This window comes from Narcine bancroftii, chromosome 1 (genome assembly GCF_036971445.1).
Source record: "Narcine bancroftii isolate sNarBan1 chromosome 1, sNarBan1.hap1, whole genome shotgun sequence".
NCBI classification, from domain to species: domain Eukaryota; kingdom Metazoa; phylum Chordata; class Chondrichthyes; order Torpediniformes; family Narcinidae; genus Narcine; species Narcine bancroftii.
In genome coordinates this window covers 130,562,046-130,577,736 of record NC_091469.1, presented here as the reverse complement: position 1 = coordinate 130,577,736, position 15,691 = coordinate 130,562,046, and positions in this window count along the sequence as shown.

The window sequence follows — 15,691 nt, the reverse complement described above, 5'->3', positions numbered from 1 at the left end:
AGGCGGTTAAAAAGGCAAATGGTATGTTGGCCTTCATATCAAGAGGGTTTGAGTATAGGAATAAGGATACCTTACTGCAGCTGTACAGGGCCTTGGTGAGACCACACTTAGAGTATCGTGTGCAGTTTTGGTCACCTTATCTAAGGAAGGATGTTCTTGCAATGGAGGGAGTGCAGAGGCGATTCACCAGGCTGATACCTGGAATGGCAGGAATGACTTATGAGAAAAGATTGCGCAATTTGGGATTGTACTCGCTAGAGTTTAGAAGATTGAGAGGGGATCTCATAGAGACCTATAAAATTCTGGCAGGACTGGACAGAATGGATGCGGAAGGGATGTTTCCAATGGTGGGGGAGTCCAGAACCCGGGGCCATGGTTCGAGGATAATAGGCAAACCATTTAGGACCGAGATGAGGAGGAATTTCTTTACCCAGAGAGTGGTGAATCTGTGGAATTCATTGTCACAGAGGGCAGTAGAGGCAGGTTCATTGAATATATTTAAGAGGTAATTAGATATATTTCTTCAGTATAAGGGAGTTAGGGGTTACGGAGAGAAGGCGGGGATGGGGTACTGAACTTTAAGATCAGCCATGATCTCATTGAATGGCGGAGCAGCTTCGAAGGGCCGAATGACCTATTCCTGCTCCTATCTTTTATGTTTCTATGAAAGAAATTACTGTGCATTTCTGTTCTAAGTAGACACCCTTTAATCCTGAAGTTGTGCCCTTCTTGTCTAAAATCTCCCACTATGGGAAACAACCTTTCCATATCTACCCTGTCCTCGTCTTTCAATATTCGAAATGTTTCAATGAGATTCCCCCTCATTCTCCTAAATTCCAACAAATACTGGCCAAGAGCAGTCAAACACTCCTCATATGATTAACTTTTCATTCCCAGAATCATCCTCATGATCCTCCTTTGAATCCCCTCCAATGTTAGCACATCTTCTTAAATGAGGAGCCCAAACCTACTCACAATACTCCAAGTGAGGTCTCACCAATGCCTTATAAAGTCTCAACATCACATCCCTGCTCTTATATTCTATCCCTCTTGAAATGAATGCCAGCCTTCTTCACCATCATTTCAACATGAAAGTTTATCTTCAGGCCATCCTGCACAAGGACCCCCAGGTGCCTTTGCATCTGGGTATTTTCAATTTTTTCCCCCATTTTAAAAAAATAGTCTGCCTCTTTATTTTTTCTACCAAAATAAATGACCATACACTTTCCCACATTCTCTTTCACTTGCCACTTCTGCCCATTCTTCTAATCTGTCTAAATCATTTTGCAACCCCCTCATTTTGCCTCTACATTATCTGCTCCTTCACCTACCTTTGTATCATTGCAAACTTAGCCACAAAGCCATTCATTCCATAATCCAAATCATTAATATACAATATAAAAAGAAGTGGCCCCAGCACCAATCCCACTGGAAAACCACGAGCAACTGGCAACCAATCAGAATATGATCCTTGTATTCTAATCCTCTGCTTCCAATCAACTAATACTTTACATCATCAGTATGTTTCTGTTATACCAAGTAGCCTCATGTGCGGCACCTTGTCAAATGCCTTCTGAAAATCCAAATACTTAACACCCACTGTATCTCCTTTAACCAGCCTGCTTGTCATTCTTTCAAATAATTCTAATAGGTTTGTGTGGTGTGAAAGCACTATTGTATATTTTTGCGTGCCATATGTAAATGTCATGACCTTTCCTGATTGACCCTGCTGTCACTGGCCGGCTCAAGACTCCTCTCCTTTTCTTCCTTATAAAGGCTGTCATGCCACAATCCTGCCCCCAGTTCAAGTACAGGTCAGTGTTCATCTCTTGTAAATAAAAGCCTTCACTCTCGGCAACTTCAGTCTTTGTGCAATTGATCATGCATCAATTTTATTTACAAGAATATTTTGAGAACATGGACAAGTTCATGAAGTTGATTGCGTGGAAATCAACCCGAGAGAACCTGAGGCAGCTGACAAGTTCACGCTCGAGCACTGCTGCTTTGGAAAGTTCCTCACAGCCTCCACAGCTATCCACGACAACAAAGACAAGCTCCAATTGCTGTACTCATACATCAGGCACTGGGTCTACTGCATGGTCCGGGACTGCCAGGCATACAGAGCTGCAATGGACATCCTGAAGGACCAGTATAAAGTTCAGGTGAATGAGGTCTATGCGTGGCATGTACTCCACTTATGCAGGCAGCAATGACTTCATCAGAGCTCTGCAGAAGCTCACAAGGGATTGCAACTTCCAGGCTGTGAGTGCAGAACAGCACACCCAGCTGCTGATCAGAGACGCCTGCTCTGACTACATGAGGCAGAGCCTACTCAAACAGAGACAATTGAGCCTACCTCAAAACATCAAACTGGTAAGCACTCGAGGTAGCCATCCAAAACGCCGAATCGTTCTCCAGTGAACATGCAGCTGTCTTGTGGGGAACACAGGGCTGCCATCTTGGGAGGTGGAATCATAAGGCTCTTCACACTCTGAATTGACCACCACTACTATTAGTGACCACCCGAAATGCTACTTCTGCAGGCAGGCTAAGCACCCAAGGAAATACTACCCTGCTAGGGATGCCATCTACTCCAACTGCAGGAAGAAAGGACACTTTGCGAAGATCTGTTTCCAAATTAATCCCAAGTTCCAGCAGTGCCACATGTGAGCGGGGGCAGCCATCTTTGATGATGTCACATCCGATGTCACTTTAGAGGACCTAGGACACACATGTGCACCATAGAGACCATTGCCCATGATGTTGTCACTTCCGCCTTCTTCCCTTTCTCTTCCAGCGAACTACAACGGGGCTGCATGCTTGCCATGGGGGCCGTCATCTTGGGTGCCATTTTACTGGACCACCAGCAGCCAAAAGAACACCTCAGATGATGAACTGACACTGGCATTGGTATCCCTTAATCAGGAGAGACCCCATCAATTCTACAGGTCCATGATGGACATCCAGGTAAACAGCCACCTCACTGCTTGCCTATTCCACAGTTGAAGCACTGAAAGCTTCATTCACCCGGACACTGTTCAGCACTACTCCCTCAGGGTGAAGCCCATGAGCCAATGGACCTCCATGGCATCCAAATCTCACATGGCAGAGATTTGTGGCAGTTACCCAGTAACACTGATTGTCTGGGGCATAGCTTACCAGGACTTTAAATGCCTTGTAGTGCCACAGAACCATGCACCTGTCCTACTGGGATTAGACTTTCAGTGTAACATGAAGAGCATCACTACGGAGTACGATGGGCCCCATCATCTCCTCACGGTCTGCAATGGGCAGTTTTTAAACCGCTCACCCTCAGTCCCAAACCCAATCACCGTGTCCAACAATGCGGTCTCTCCATGCTCCAGATCTCTCCCTACCCCCATTCACCAAACTCACCTCAAAAGCCCATCACCACTAAAAGTAGGCAATTTAGCACTGGGGACAGCATTTATTAAGTCAGAAATGAGATGCCTCTTCACTGAGGGGGGTGATAGAACAGAGTACGAGCCCCTGGAGAGCCAAGGTAGTGGTGGTGAAGAGTGGGGAGAAACATCGAATGATCATTGATTACTCCCAGCCTATCAATAGATTCACCCGGCTGGATACATAACCACTGACCGGATTGTACAGAATAAGGTGTTCTCCACCATAGATCTTAAGGCCACCTACCACCAGTTCCATATTCGCCTGGAAGACCGCCAGTATACGGCCTTTGAGGCAGATGGCCATCTTTATCACTTCTTGAAGATCCCTTATGGAGTCACGAATGGAGTTTCAGTCTTTCAGAGGGAAATGGATCGGATGGTGGATGAACACGAGCTGTTGGCCACTTACCCATTCTTCAACAATGTCATCATCTGCGGCCACAATCAGCAGGAACATGATAGGAACTTCCGGAAATTCCTCCACAGAGTAAAATGTCTTAATCTGACATACAAAACAGGGAAGTGTGTCTTCAGCACACATCACCTGGCTATACTAGGCTGTGTTGTGAAGAATGGAGTAATCAGCCCTGACCCCAACCACATGTGCCCCCTGTTAGAACCCCCAATCCCCCACTGCCTCAAAGCCTTGAAAAGGTGCCTGGGGTTTTTCTCTTATCCAGCTATGTGGAGAAGGCCCAACCCCTCATCAGGGCCACCATTTTCCACCTTGTTGGCAGAAATCTGCAAGGCATTTGACTGTATCAAAGCTGACATTGCAAAGGCCGTGATGCATGCAGTGGACGAATCCATCCCATTACAGGTGGAGAGTGGTGCATCCAACTTTGCCATGGCCACCATACTTAACCAGGCAGACAGGCCCATAGTGTTTTTTTCAAGATCCGGCACTCCTCCATCGAGGAAGAGGTCCAGGCTATCATTGAAGTGGTACGGCACTGGAGATATTATCTCACTGCTAAGCATTTTACTCTGTTGACTGACCATGTTTAATGATCAGCAGCAGGGTAAAATCAAGAATGATAAAATTCTGAGGTGGAGAATCGAGCTCTCCAACTCCAATTATGAAATGCTGTACTGGCCCAGAAAACTCAATGAGCCCTCTGATGCCCTGTCTTGGGGGACTTGTGGCAATGCACAATGACCCCTGCCACTTTGGAATCACCCATTTTTTTCACTTTATCAAGGCCTGTAATCTCCTCTATTCCATTGAGGACATCAGGACGCTAACCTAAAATTGCAGGGTCTGCACGGAGTGCAAACTGCACTTCTACCAGAATGAATGGTCACACCTGATCAAGGCCACTCACCCCTTTGAACATCTAAGCATGGACTTCAAAGGACTCCTACCCTTCACGAACCGCACATGTACTTCATCAACATCATTGATGAGTACTCGCGGTTCCCCTTTGCCATACTGTAGAGACTGAGGCCACCACATGGTGGTGCTGCTGCACTCCTATTCAGAGGACATATCGTATGCCAATCAAGGTCAGACTCACCCCAAGCCATCAGGTAGTATCACCTTGACTCTGATTGTTGATTGTGTGTGTTTTTGTGTCAGTTCCCCAGTTTCTGTCAGTTTCTCCCCATTATCTGAAGTGTACATTCACCCCTTGCGTATTGTGCGTGTTTAGCTTCATGTAGCATTTCAACTGTTGCTCCATCTGCATCCCCAAAATAAACTTGTACTTTGTACCTTGATCTTGGTCTGGTTCGTCTGGACTCACACGATCCCTTACAACACATACCCTGCCCAGACATGACTGCAGCTACTGTCATAAAGGCTCTGAACAATCTGTTCACCATTTTTGGATACCCCTGCTATGTCCACAGCGATAGGGGTCCGTCCTTCATGAGCAAAGAGATACGTCAATATTTGCTTTCCAAGGGTATTGTCTCTAGCTGGACCACCAGGTATTACCCCAAAGTTGGAGTGGGAAAAGTCCAAGGGCCTCCCCGTCCCCCACTGGCAAGAGTTTCTCCCAGAAGTGCTCCACAGGATATGGTCCCTCCTGTGTACAGCCTCCAACAAGACACCTCATGAGAGATTGTTTACATTCCCCAGGAGATCAGCTTCAGGAACCACCTTACCTACCTGGCTGACATCCCTGGGGCTGGTACTACTCCGTAGGCATGTGAGGACACACAAGTCCAACCTTCTGGTCAAGAGGGTCCAGCTGCTCCACGCAAACCCACGGTACACCTATGTGGCCTTCCTGGATGGGTGTGAGGACACGGTGTCTATCCAGGATCTGACACATGCAGGAGCACCTGGACCCACTATCCCAAGCAGCTGACAGGTACATACCCCAACCCCCAAATCTCCAGGGCCCACCTTCCCAATGCTCACCACCCCAGCCAGGCTGGCAGTCAACATACACACCCCCACCCTCCTGACTCAGCCAAGTGAAATATTACCAGTAAGTGAAGGAGATTATTCAGTTTATAAGAATATTATTAATTTGAAGTGGACTGATCGAATTAAATATTTGGGTATAATTTTGAATGTTAATGATCAATCTTTATATAAATTAAATTATGCTCCGTTAATGAAAAAAATTAAAACTGATTTGATTAAATGGAAAGATTTACCTATTAATTTAATGGGAAGGATAAATACAATTAAGATGAATATCTTTCCGCGTATACAATATTTGTTTCAATCAATTCCATATTTACTTGATAAATTTTTTTTTTGAGATTTAAACAAAATGGTTAGGGAGTTTTTATGGAGGGGTAAATTTTTGAGAGTAGCTTTGAATAAATTAACTTGGAAATATGAGTTAGGGGGACTACGTTTACCACATTTTCAAAATTATTATGAGGCAGCCCAACTTAAATTTATTAGTTCATTGATGGATTTGGTACGGCCTCCTAGTTGGGCTAAATTTGAGATGGCAAGTATTTCTGAATTTGAAATACATCAAATTTTGTTTAGGTGGAATATAAATTTGTTACAACAATATAATGTGCCTATACTAAAACATTTAATGAAGTTATGGATAAAGAAAAATAAAATGATAGGCTCTAGGGGTAAATTATTTGCTTTGACTCCGTTGTATCATAATCAGCTTATTTCTTTTTCAATACATAATCAAAGTTTATTGCATTGGAGAAAAGAAAAATTTGGGAGATTGTTTTAAAGAGGGTAAGTTTTTGTCTTTTAATCAGATGAGGGAAGAATTAGGTATTGATAAGAATTCTTTATTTCTTTATTATCAAATTCGATCTTTGGTAAAATGTATGTTTGGTAGAGATATGATTTTACCTAAAATGTCTAAATTTGAGACTTTTCTTATGAAGGTACCAGAGAAGGATTATATTTCATTTATGTATCAAATATTACAGGATGGTATGGATAAAAAGTGTTGGGATTCCTGAAAGATCATTACCAATGCCTCAAAAATCTCTACAGCTACTTCCTTCAGGATCTGAGGGTGCATCCATCTATTTTCTCCTTGTTAAATCTTAAATTGAATTCAGTTATATTGTGATCACGGCACCCTAATGGTTCCTTTATTCTAAGCTCTCTAATCACCTTGGGTCCATTACACAACACCCAACCCAAACAGTCAATCCTCTCCTAGGCTTATCAACAAGCTGCTCTAAAAAGCCATCTCATAGGCTTTCTACAAAACCCCTCTCTTGATATTCAGTCCCAACCTGGTTTTCCCAATCTACTTGCATGTTAAAATCCCCAATAACTAACATAACATTGCCCTTCTGACATGCCTTTTCTATCTGCTGTTGCAAATTGTTGTCTACATTGTGGCTAATGTTTTGGAGGACTGTTTATAACACTCAACAATGTCTTTATACCCTTGTCATTTTTGAACTAAACCCACACGATTCTATATCCTTTGATCCTGTTCTAATCATTTAATGTTGTTCCTTACCAACAGAGCCACTCTGGTTATCTGCCTCTCCTTTCAATACCCTGTGTATCCTTGGACATTCAGCTCCTAATGACATCCATCCTTTAGTCATAACTGTGTGATGGCCACTACATCATACCTGCCATTGTATGGCTGTACTACAACGTCATCCACTTTATTTCTTATGCTGCGTTCAAAAATACAAAACCTTTAGCTCTTTATTGGTTACATTTAACTGTTTCCCTGTGGCATTCCAAATTATCCCACTGGCTGCAATTTTACTCTTTCTGCCTGTCCTTCCATGCAAACTCCCTCCCTCCCAGCTGACCCTACTTGTGCGCAATCACCTTTTCCTCTGTTTCTTCTCTTTGGTTTTCACTCCCCTGCAAATCTAGTTTAAACCCACTCCCCCCTCCCCCACAACAGCATTAGAAAACCTCAAATTCAGCTGCAACCCGTTCCACTTATACAGGCCACCTCTTCCCCAGAAAAATTTCCAATGATCCAAGAACTTGAAATGCTGCTGCCTGTATCATTTCCTCAGCCATGTTTGTCTGCACTATCTTCCTGTTCTGTCCTTCTCTGGCTTGTGGCATTGTGGGAGTAATCCAGAGATTACCTACCACCTTGGAGGTCCAGCTCTTCAGCCTCTTTCCTAACTCCTTAAACTTACTTTGCAGGACCTCTATCCTGCTCCCGCCTATGCCATTGGTATCAATATGTACAACTTCTGGCTGCTCACTCTCTCCCTTAAGAATATTCTGCACCCATTCAGAGGCATGCTATACACAAGCACCCAGGAGGCAACACACTATCCTGGAGTCTCTTTTGCAGCTATAAAATCTTCTATCTGTTCCCCTGACAATAGAGTTCCCTATGACGATTGCTATACCTGACTTCACCTTTCCTTCCATGGCTCAGAGCTAACTATGGTGCAATTGGTCTGGCTGAGGCTGCCTGGCCCAGATAGGTCATCCCTCCCAGCAGTAGCCAAAAGGATGCACATATTGCTGAGTGGATTGCCCACAGAGATACCCTTCACTGCCTGCCTGACTGTTTTCTGTCTCCTGTTACCAAGCTACCTTCCTCCTGCCTTCTAGGGGTGATTGCATCCCCATCTCCTATCACCTTCTCAGCTTCTCAAATGATCTAGAGTTCATCTAACTCCAGCTCCAATTCCCTAACACAGTCTGTCAGGAGCTGCAGTTGGGTGCCCTTCTCACAGATGAAGCCATCAGAAATAGCATTGGCTTCCCTGACTATCCACATTCTGCAAGAGAAACATGTCCCTGCTCTGGTTGCCATTCCCACTGTCTATTAAAGAGCAAAGAGTCAGAAAAATCTGTTCTTACTTTGCCTCAACTCCTGCACTTTCAGAGCCCTGGGGAGTTTTGTAAAACAGAGAGATTTGGGGATACATGTACATAGTTCCTTGAAAGTGATGATAAAGGCATATTCCAACCTTGTCTTAATTATATTGGGCATTGAGTGCAAGCATAGGAATATCACATTACAGTTGTACACAATGGTGGTGAGTCCCCAGCTAGAATATTGTGTGCAGTTCTGATCGCTATTCCATTGGAAGGATCTGATTAAACTCAGAACAGAAAAGATTCACATGGACATTGTTTGGACTGGAAGGTTTCATTTATGAGGAGAGACTGGATATGCCAGGGTTGTTTTTTCTTGAGTGAAGGAGGCTGAGGAGTGATTTTATAAAGATCTGTAAATTTATGAGGAGCATAGGTAATATGGATTATCACACTCTTTTTCCCAGAGGCTGAAGGATGACCTTATAGAGATTTATAAATCACAAGGAGTATAGATAACGTGAATGGTCACATTCTTTGCATAAATCACAACTTTTCTCAATTCATATAAATAAATGATCAAAGATTAATCTGGCCTGACTGACTTAATGCTTTTGCAATGAGCTCTTGATTATTTAATTAATAAATCAATATGGATATGAAGATACCTGACAAAGAGCCCCAAGCCCAAAACGTTGGTTACCTTTTATTTCCTATGGATTCTGCCTAACCTGCTAAGTTTCTCCAGCATGTTTGTGTATTCCACTCGACTCCAGCAGACTTGGATGATAGACTCCATGGATAATAGTACCAATTTAGTGCTTTGGTCATACTTAGAAAACGTCTGTGCAAGGATCACATTTTTTTCACTCCTATCTGATGAGTATTGAGATAACTAATCAGGTTAATGTGGGATCAGACAATTTCATAGGCTGGGATATGTATGAATCTCTGCTCCTTTCACGTCTTACAAAGGTGATCTGCGTGCTCACAATGCATAAACTTAAGGTTCTCAATACCGCCCTGAAGGCTCCTGGTCCATTTTAAGAGGTAATGGTCAGAGATGCCCAGGAGCTCAGTGAAAATTTTAATCCTATTTATTTTTAAGGATACAGCATGGTAACAGGCCCTTCCAGCCCATGAGCTCGTGCTGCCAAAATGCACCAATTAATCTTAAAACCCCATACTTTTTTGGAGGGTGGGAGAAAACCAGAGCATTCAAAGGAAACAAACATGGGGAAAACCACAAACTACTTACAGACAGCACCCGATTCAAACCCAGTCACTGGTGCTGTTATAGAATTGCACTAACCATGACAATCACTGAATTGAATTGTTTCATCTGTTGCCTAATAATCTCTTCCCATGATAGAGCTTGGAATAGAATGTTCATCTCGAGAGTCCGGTGGTGGGCCTGCAAATTACATGGTTTGTCCAACATAATTATGTAAATTAGGGCTTGTTATCTGGGAATGCAATTTGGGTTTATTTGTCCTTCTGATGAATTTTGAGTATTTTGTGAATACAGCATTTGTGATATTTGTCTGGAGCCTTAAAATGAATGCTGCAAGTTGTCTAGCTCACAGAAGGGAAGTGGTCAGTGCTGCCTAGTTGATGAGTTTTGTGCCAGGTCTATGATCTTAGATTTTCAAATACCCTTCTCTATTTAAAGGCTGTTCGGTGCTTTGACTTTTATCAAGAATGTGGACTCAAATAAAAGCAAGTTGCAGAGAGGATTACCTTTATCTCTGTGCCAGGTTTGACAATGTCTCTTCAAGCTGAAATGTCTTCCCACAGTTACTACCTGATCCATCAAGTTCTCCAGCATTTTGTGCTTTTATTTTTTGGTCTTCCATCATCTGAAGTTTATTTAATTTCAAGTATTGTAAGGGGTCTCTATTTTCAAGCATCTTGCCCAGAAACCTGTATTGTCAAAGGACTGTGTGGTGCAGCAAGAGGTGGTTAGTAGAGCACCTCTGTTCTTGCAGATATTGAGTGTAGGGCTTTAATGCTTCATTGAGAGCATTGACATAAATCAATAAAATTATGATAAACCTTGTGTTATATTATATCAAAATATATTTTTCTTTGGCCAGCAATTTGTGGAAGATTACTGGCAACATCACCCCTCCCAGTTTAATTCCTCTATAATTACTCAGCATATGGAACCATACAGCATAAAAATAGGCTCTTTGGCCCATCTAATCCATGCCAAGTGATTTTTCATCTTATCCCATGAACCTGCACCCGGACCATGGTCTCAATACCCTTTCTATCTATGTACCTCTCCAAATTTTTTTTTAATGTCAAAATGAATTTCTACATTTGTTCCCATCATTACATTTATATTGATCACAATATTTACAAATTTAATTTGGCTGCTTCAGAAATTTGAATGTTTGGATATTTAACATTTGTACAATCCATCTAATGTTATTAAATGTCTAAATCATGAATACTGCCATTAACTCCAGACACACAGTATCCATCTGTAATTTGCGCTCAACAAACCTAATTAGCCATAATAAGTGAATAATTTCAACTTTCTCTAAAGTTCTAAGACATGCTTTTGTCCCAATTCATAATGAAGCAAACTTCAAAAATCTAGTAAGCAGAAGCTTGCCTTGTTTATTATAATACTTTATTTAACATTTTAAAGATATTTAATCAAACCAAATACAAAACCCCCTCCCCTCTATATGTCCTATTAAAAAGAGAAAGAACGAAGCTAAACAAAAAACATTGTTAGTACGTACAGTAAAGCATATGGAGATAGATAATACTATAATGTTAAAATCTTTACAGAGGTGTATGGGCTAGCCAGTAGCGATTGTAACCCCATACTGGCACCAGAGAGGTATCTATCTGATCTAATAAAGGCTGCCAGATTTTTAGGAAAGTGTTATATCCCTTCCTGAAATTGTATGTGACCTTTTCAATTGGGATGCAGCTATTCATCTCTGAAGACCACCTATCCATGAGTAAATGGGAGTTAGATTTCCATGTTACTGCTGTGCATTTCCTGACTACACACAAGTCAATTTCTCTGAATTTAATTTGAGAATTAGTTCCTCAAAAAGGCAAAGCTCTGGGTCTACTGGGAAAATGACTCTTGTGATCTTGGTTAGGGTGTCACAGAGGTCATACCAGAAGGGCCTCACCTTCATGCAAAGCTAGGTAAAATGTAAAAAGGAACCAACCTCGACACCACACCTAAAACACATCTCTGATAATTCAAGTTAATATTGGTGTAATTTCTGCAGGGTGAGGTACAGTTGCTACAAACCCAAAGGACTCAAACAGCAGCAGCAGAAATTTACCAAGACAATGGCTACTTAAACAAACTGGTTTTATTTTCTTAATACAGAATAATAATTATTACTATTAACTTAACTCCCTTAGAATTCTAAGCACACATTTATGTAATATTTATGTGTTCAAGAAAGTTCTAATATACTAGTACACTGAGCATTCTCCTGGAACTTGCACATGCACACAACAACAAAGATGGCCGTGCCCAACCAAAACGAACCCAGGATGCCACTGATCAACTGGGACACCGTCCCAAGGTAAGTAAACAAATTACACATTTCTTTGTTAACCTTTCTCTCTTTTGTATGTATTTTGTTTTGAGTACAATTTACGCCATCTTTACACTAACTCTGTCAATAAACCTTAACTTTGATTAGTGCTGGGACACTTGCTCTTTATAATACATGAGAATGACTGGGATGTGGTAGGCATGATTAGTATGGACACAAATGACAAAGATTGGCAGATTTATTGATAGTTCATGAAGGTAGAGGGTATGTTAGCCTTTATGGCAAAGGGGATGGAGTACACAAGTAGACAAATCTGGAATGAAGGGATTGCCTTATGCATAATACTTGAGAAGATTGGGTCTTTATCTGGTGGAGTATGGTCTGTCAATTTCTGGGCACCATAACAGAACATAAAGGGAATGAAGAGGCCAGTATTTTAAACAATTCAAGCATGAATTCCTTGATTTTGGGAATGCCTCAGCTAATAAAAGCCAAAAGTTATTTGGAATGTTTTTTTCCCCTCTCCTCTTCAAGAATGGTAGCATATCAGTGTTGCTGCTATCATTGGTTCACACTGAGACAGCATTAGAAAAATAAAGTGACAGTCTGTAGCGGGAGCTACAGCAAAGGAACTCACAACCACCACCTTGGATGTTCTCAACAACTGTTTTATTCAAATCCCGCGTTCTCCCCTTTAAGGGCAGAATGAACTCAACCACTGCGTGAATGGTGATGTCATAACAGCTGCCTGAGGTGCGCACTGGGCTGGAACCACAGGGTAAGAAGGGCCCCCGATGGTGCTCTCTTCTCATGACTGCCCCGGCACACAGCGGTACAAACGGGGCCGGTTTGCCACGAGAGAGTGCATCACCACAAGTAAATTGCCTGCTTCTGTAAAAAAAAGGCAAGAACCATCCCAAACTGAACAATACTTCAGTTGGCTTTGTCACACCTTTTTTTGTTTCACTTTCAGTGCTAAAGACAGACAAATACAGCATAGTTCAAGCCCTTTGGCCCTCAATATTGTGCCGACCCATAAATCCTTTCCTTAAAAAAAGTACTAAACCCTCCCTATCACATAATCCTTTATTTTTCTTTCATCCTTGTGTTATGAGCCCAGAAGACCCCAAAACCCAGCGGCAATAGGAATATAGAAAGTCACCAAGACAAATGGTTACTTAAACAAAAGTTGCTTTTAATTATCTTTAAACATGAAAACAGGATCAAACTCTAACTTATCACTATCAACTTAACCCCCTTCTAATTCTAAGTGTAATGTGTGCAAGTTCAGAAAAGTTCTTTAATTCACAGTCCAATCTCACTTCTCACTCCTCCAAGTGAAGGCAATTCTTATACTGTGCACAGAATTTAACATTTATGAATGTCTCCAGGCTTTGATGCTTGAAAGGTTCTTGTTGGTTTTCAGAAAGAGAGAGGACAACTGATTCCTTCCAATCAGCCACTTCAATGTCTTGCCAAAGAAACTTTCCCCACAGGGTTTTCTAGATGAAAAAATCTTTCTTTCAGGTCATCACAGAGTTCTTTTTCTGTTTCTTTTATCTCAGTTGAAACATTAGGCAGCCAGTCCTCTCCTCTTGTATGGACCACAAGGGCTTTCACCAGGCTGAACTAAGAACTCATAACATGTCTTCAAAATGAGTTTTTTTTCCACAAGCTTGCCAGATTATCAGGTTCCAGTCCCAGCTGCTGAGCTGCAGAACTGAATTCTCTCTCTTTTTCTTTCTTTCTTTCTCTCTGAGAAAAACCTGTTTGACTCTCTGTTTGCAAAATCACACGACTTTCCAAGAACAGCAAACTGCATTCAGATAGACTGAGACACCGGACCCAATCTTCTGAGTCCGTTCATCTGTTGCTTTCCAAAACAATAGTCCATTACTCCACAGCATGTCCAATTAACACCTACTTGTAAAGTCTCTATAAGTATTCTTCAGTTTTTGCAAAGGCACTTGGAGTCTGGACTGTCTGGCTTGAGCAGAGCTCTGGCATTTTAAAACGAGATCTGTGTTGTGGTGTTTGTATATTTTTGTGACCTAACTAAAAAACCCACAATTTATCACCTTTAAAATGTATCTATATACAAAATAATAATATAACCTGTCACACTTGTGTTTGTTTAAGAATCTCTTAAATGCCCCAAAGTTTTCAGTTTCCACCACCATCCCTGGCAAACTATTCCAGGTACCCACAACTCTGTAAAAAAAAAACTTACCCATGATGTCTCTCCTAATATTCCCTCCCTTCACTTTGTACACATGTCTGGTGCTTGTTGAGCCTGCCCAGGGAAACAGGTGCTGGCTGTCAACCCTATTAATGAATCAAAGCATCCCATAGGCCTTCTTAACTAACCTATCATCCTGTGTGGCAACCTTGAGGGATGCATGGATTTGCACCTCAAGGTCCCTCTGTTCAGCCACACTCTTCCAAGAAAGAAAAACTTAGGGACCTCCATCGCGACCTCCATCGCGACCTCCATCGCGACCTCCATCGCGACCTCCATCGCGACCTCCATCGCGACCTCCATCGCGACCTCCATCGCGACCTCCATCGCGACCTCCATCGCGACCTCCATCGCGACCTCCATCGCGACCTCCATCGCGACCTCCATCGCGACCTCCATCGCGACCTCCATCGCGACCTCCATCGCGACCTCCATCGCGACCTCCATCGCGACCTCCATCGCGACCTCCATCGCGACCTCCATCGCGACCTCCATCGCGACCTCCATCGCGACCTCCATCGCGACCTCCATCGCGACCTCCATCGCGACCTCCATCGCGACCTCCATCGCGACCTCCATCGCGACCTCCATCGCGACCTCCATCGCGACCTCCATCGCGACCTCCATCGCGACCTCCATCGCGACCTCCATCGCGACCTCCATCGCGACCTCCATCGCGACCTCCATCGCGACCTCCATCGCGACCTCCATCGCGACCTCCATCGCGACCTCCATCGCGACCTCCATCGCGACCTCCATCGCGACCTCCATCGCGACCTCCATCGCGACCTCCATCGCGACCTCCATCGCGACCTCCATCGCGACCTCCATCGCGACCTCCATCGCGACCTCCATCGCGACCTCCATCGCGACCTCCATCGCGACCTCCATCGCGACCTCCATCGCGACCTCCATCGCGACCTCCATCGCGACCTCCATCGCGACCTCCATCGCGACCTCCATCGCGACCTCCATCGCGACCTCCATCGCGACCTCCATCGCGACCTCCATCGCGACCTCCATCGCGACCTCCATCGCGACCTCCATCGCGACCTCCATCGCGACCTCCATCGCGACCTCCATCGCGACCTCCATCGCGACCTCCATCGCGACCTCCATCGCGACCTCCATCTATCTATCTATATATATATATATATATATATAGCGGTGGGTGTATGGAATAGGCTGCCAGAGGAGGTGGCTGAGGCAAGTACTATCTAGAAAATAGAGAGTACAGTACAGGCCCATCAGCCCTCGATGTTGTGCCGACCCATATATTCAG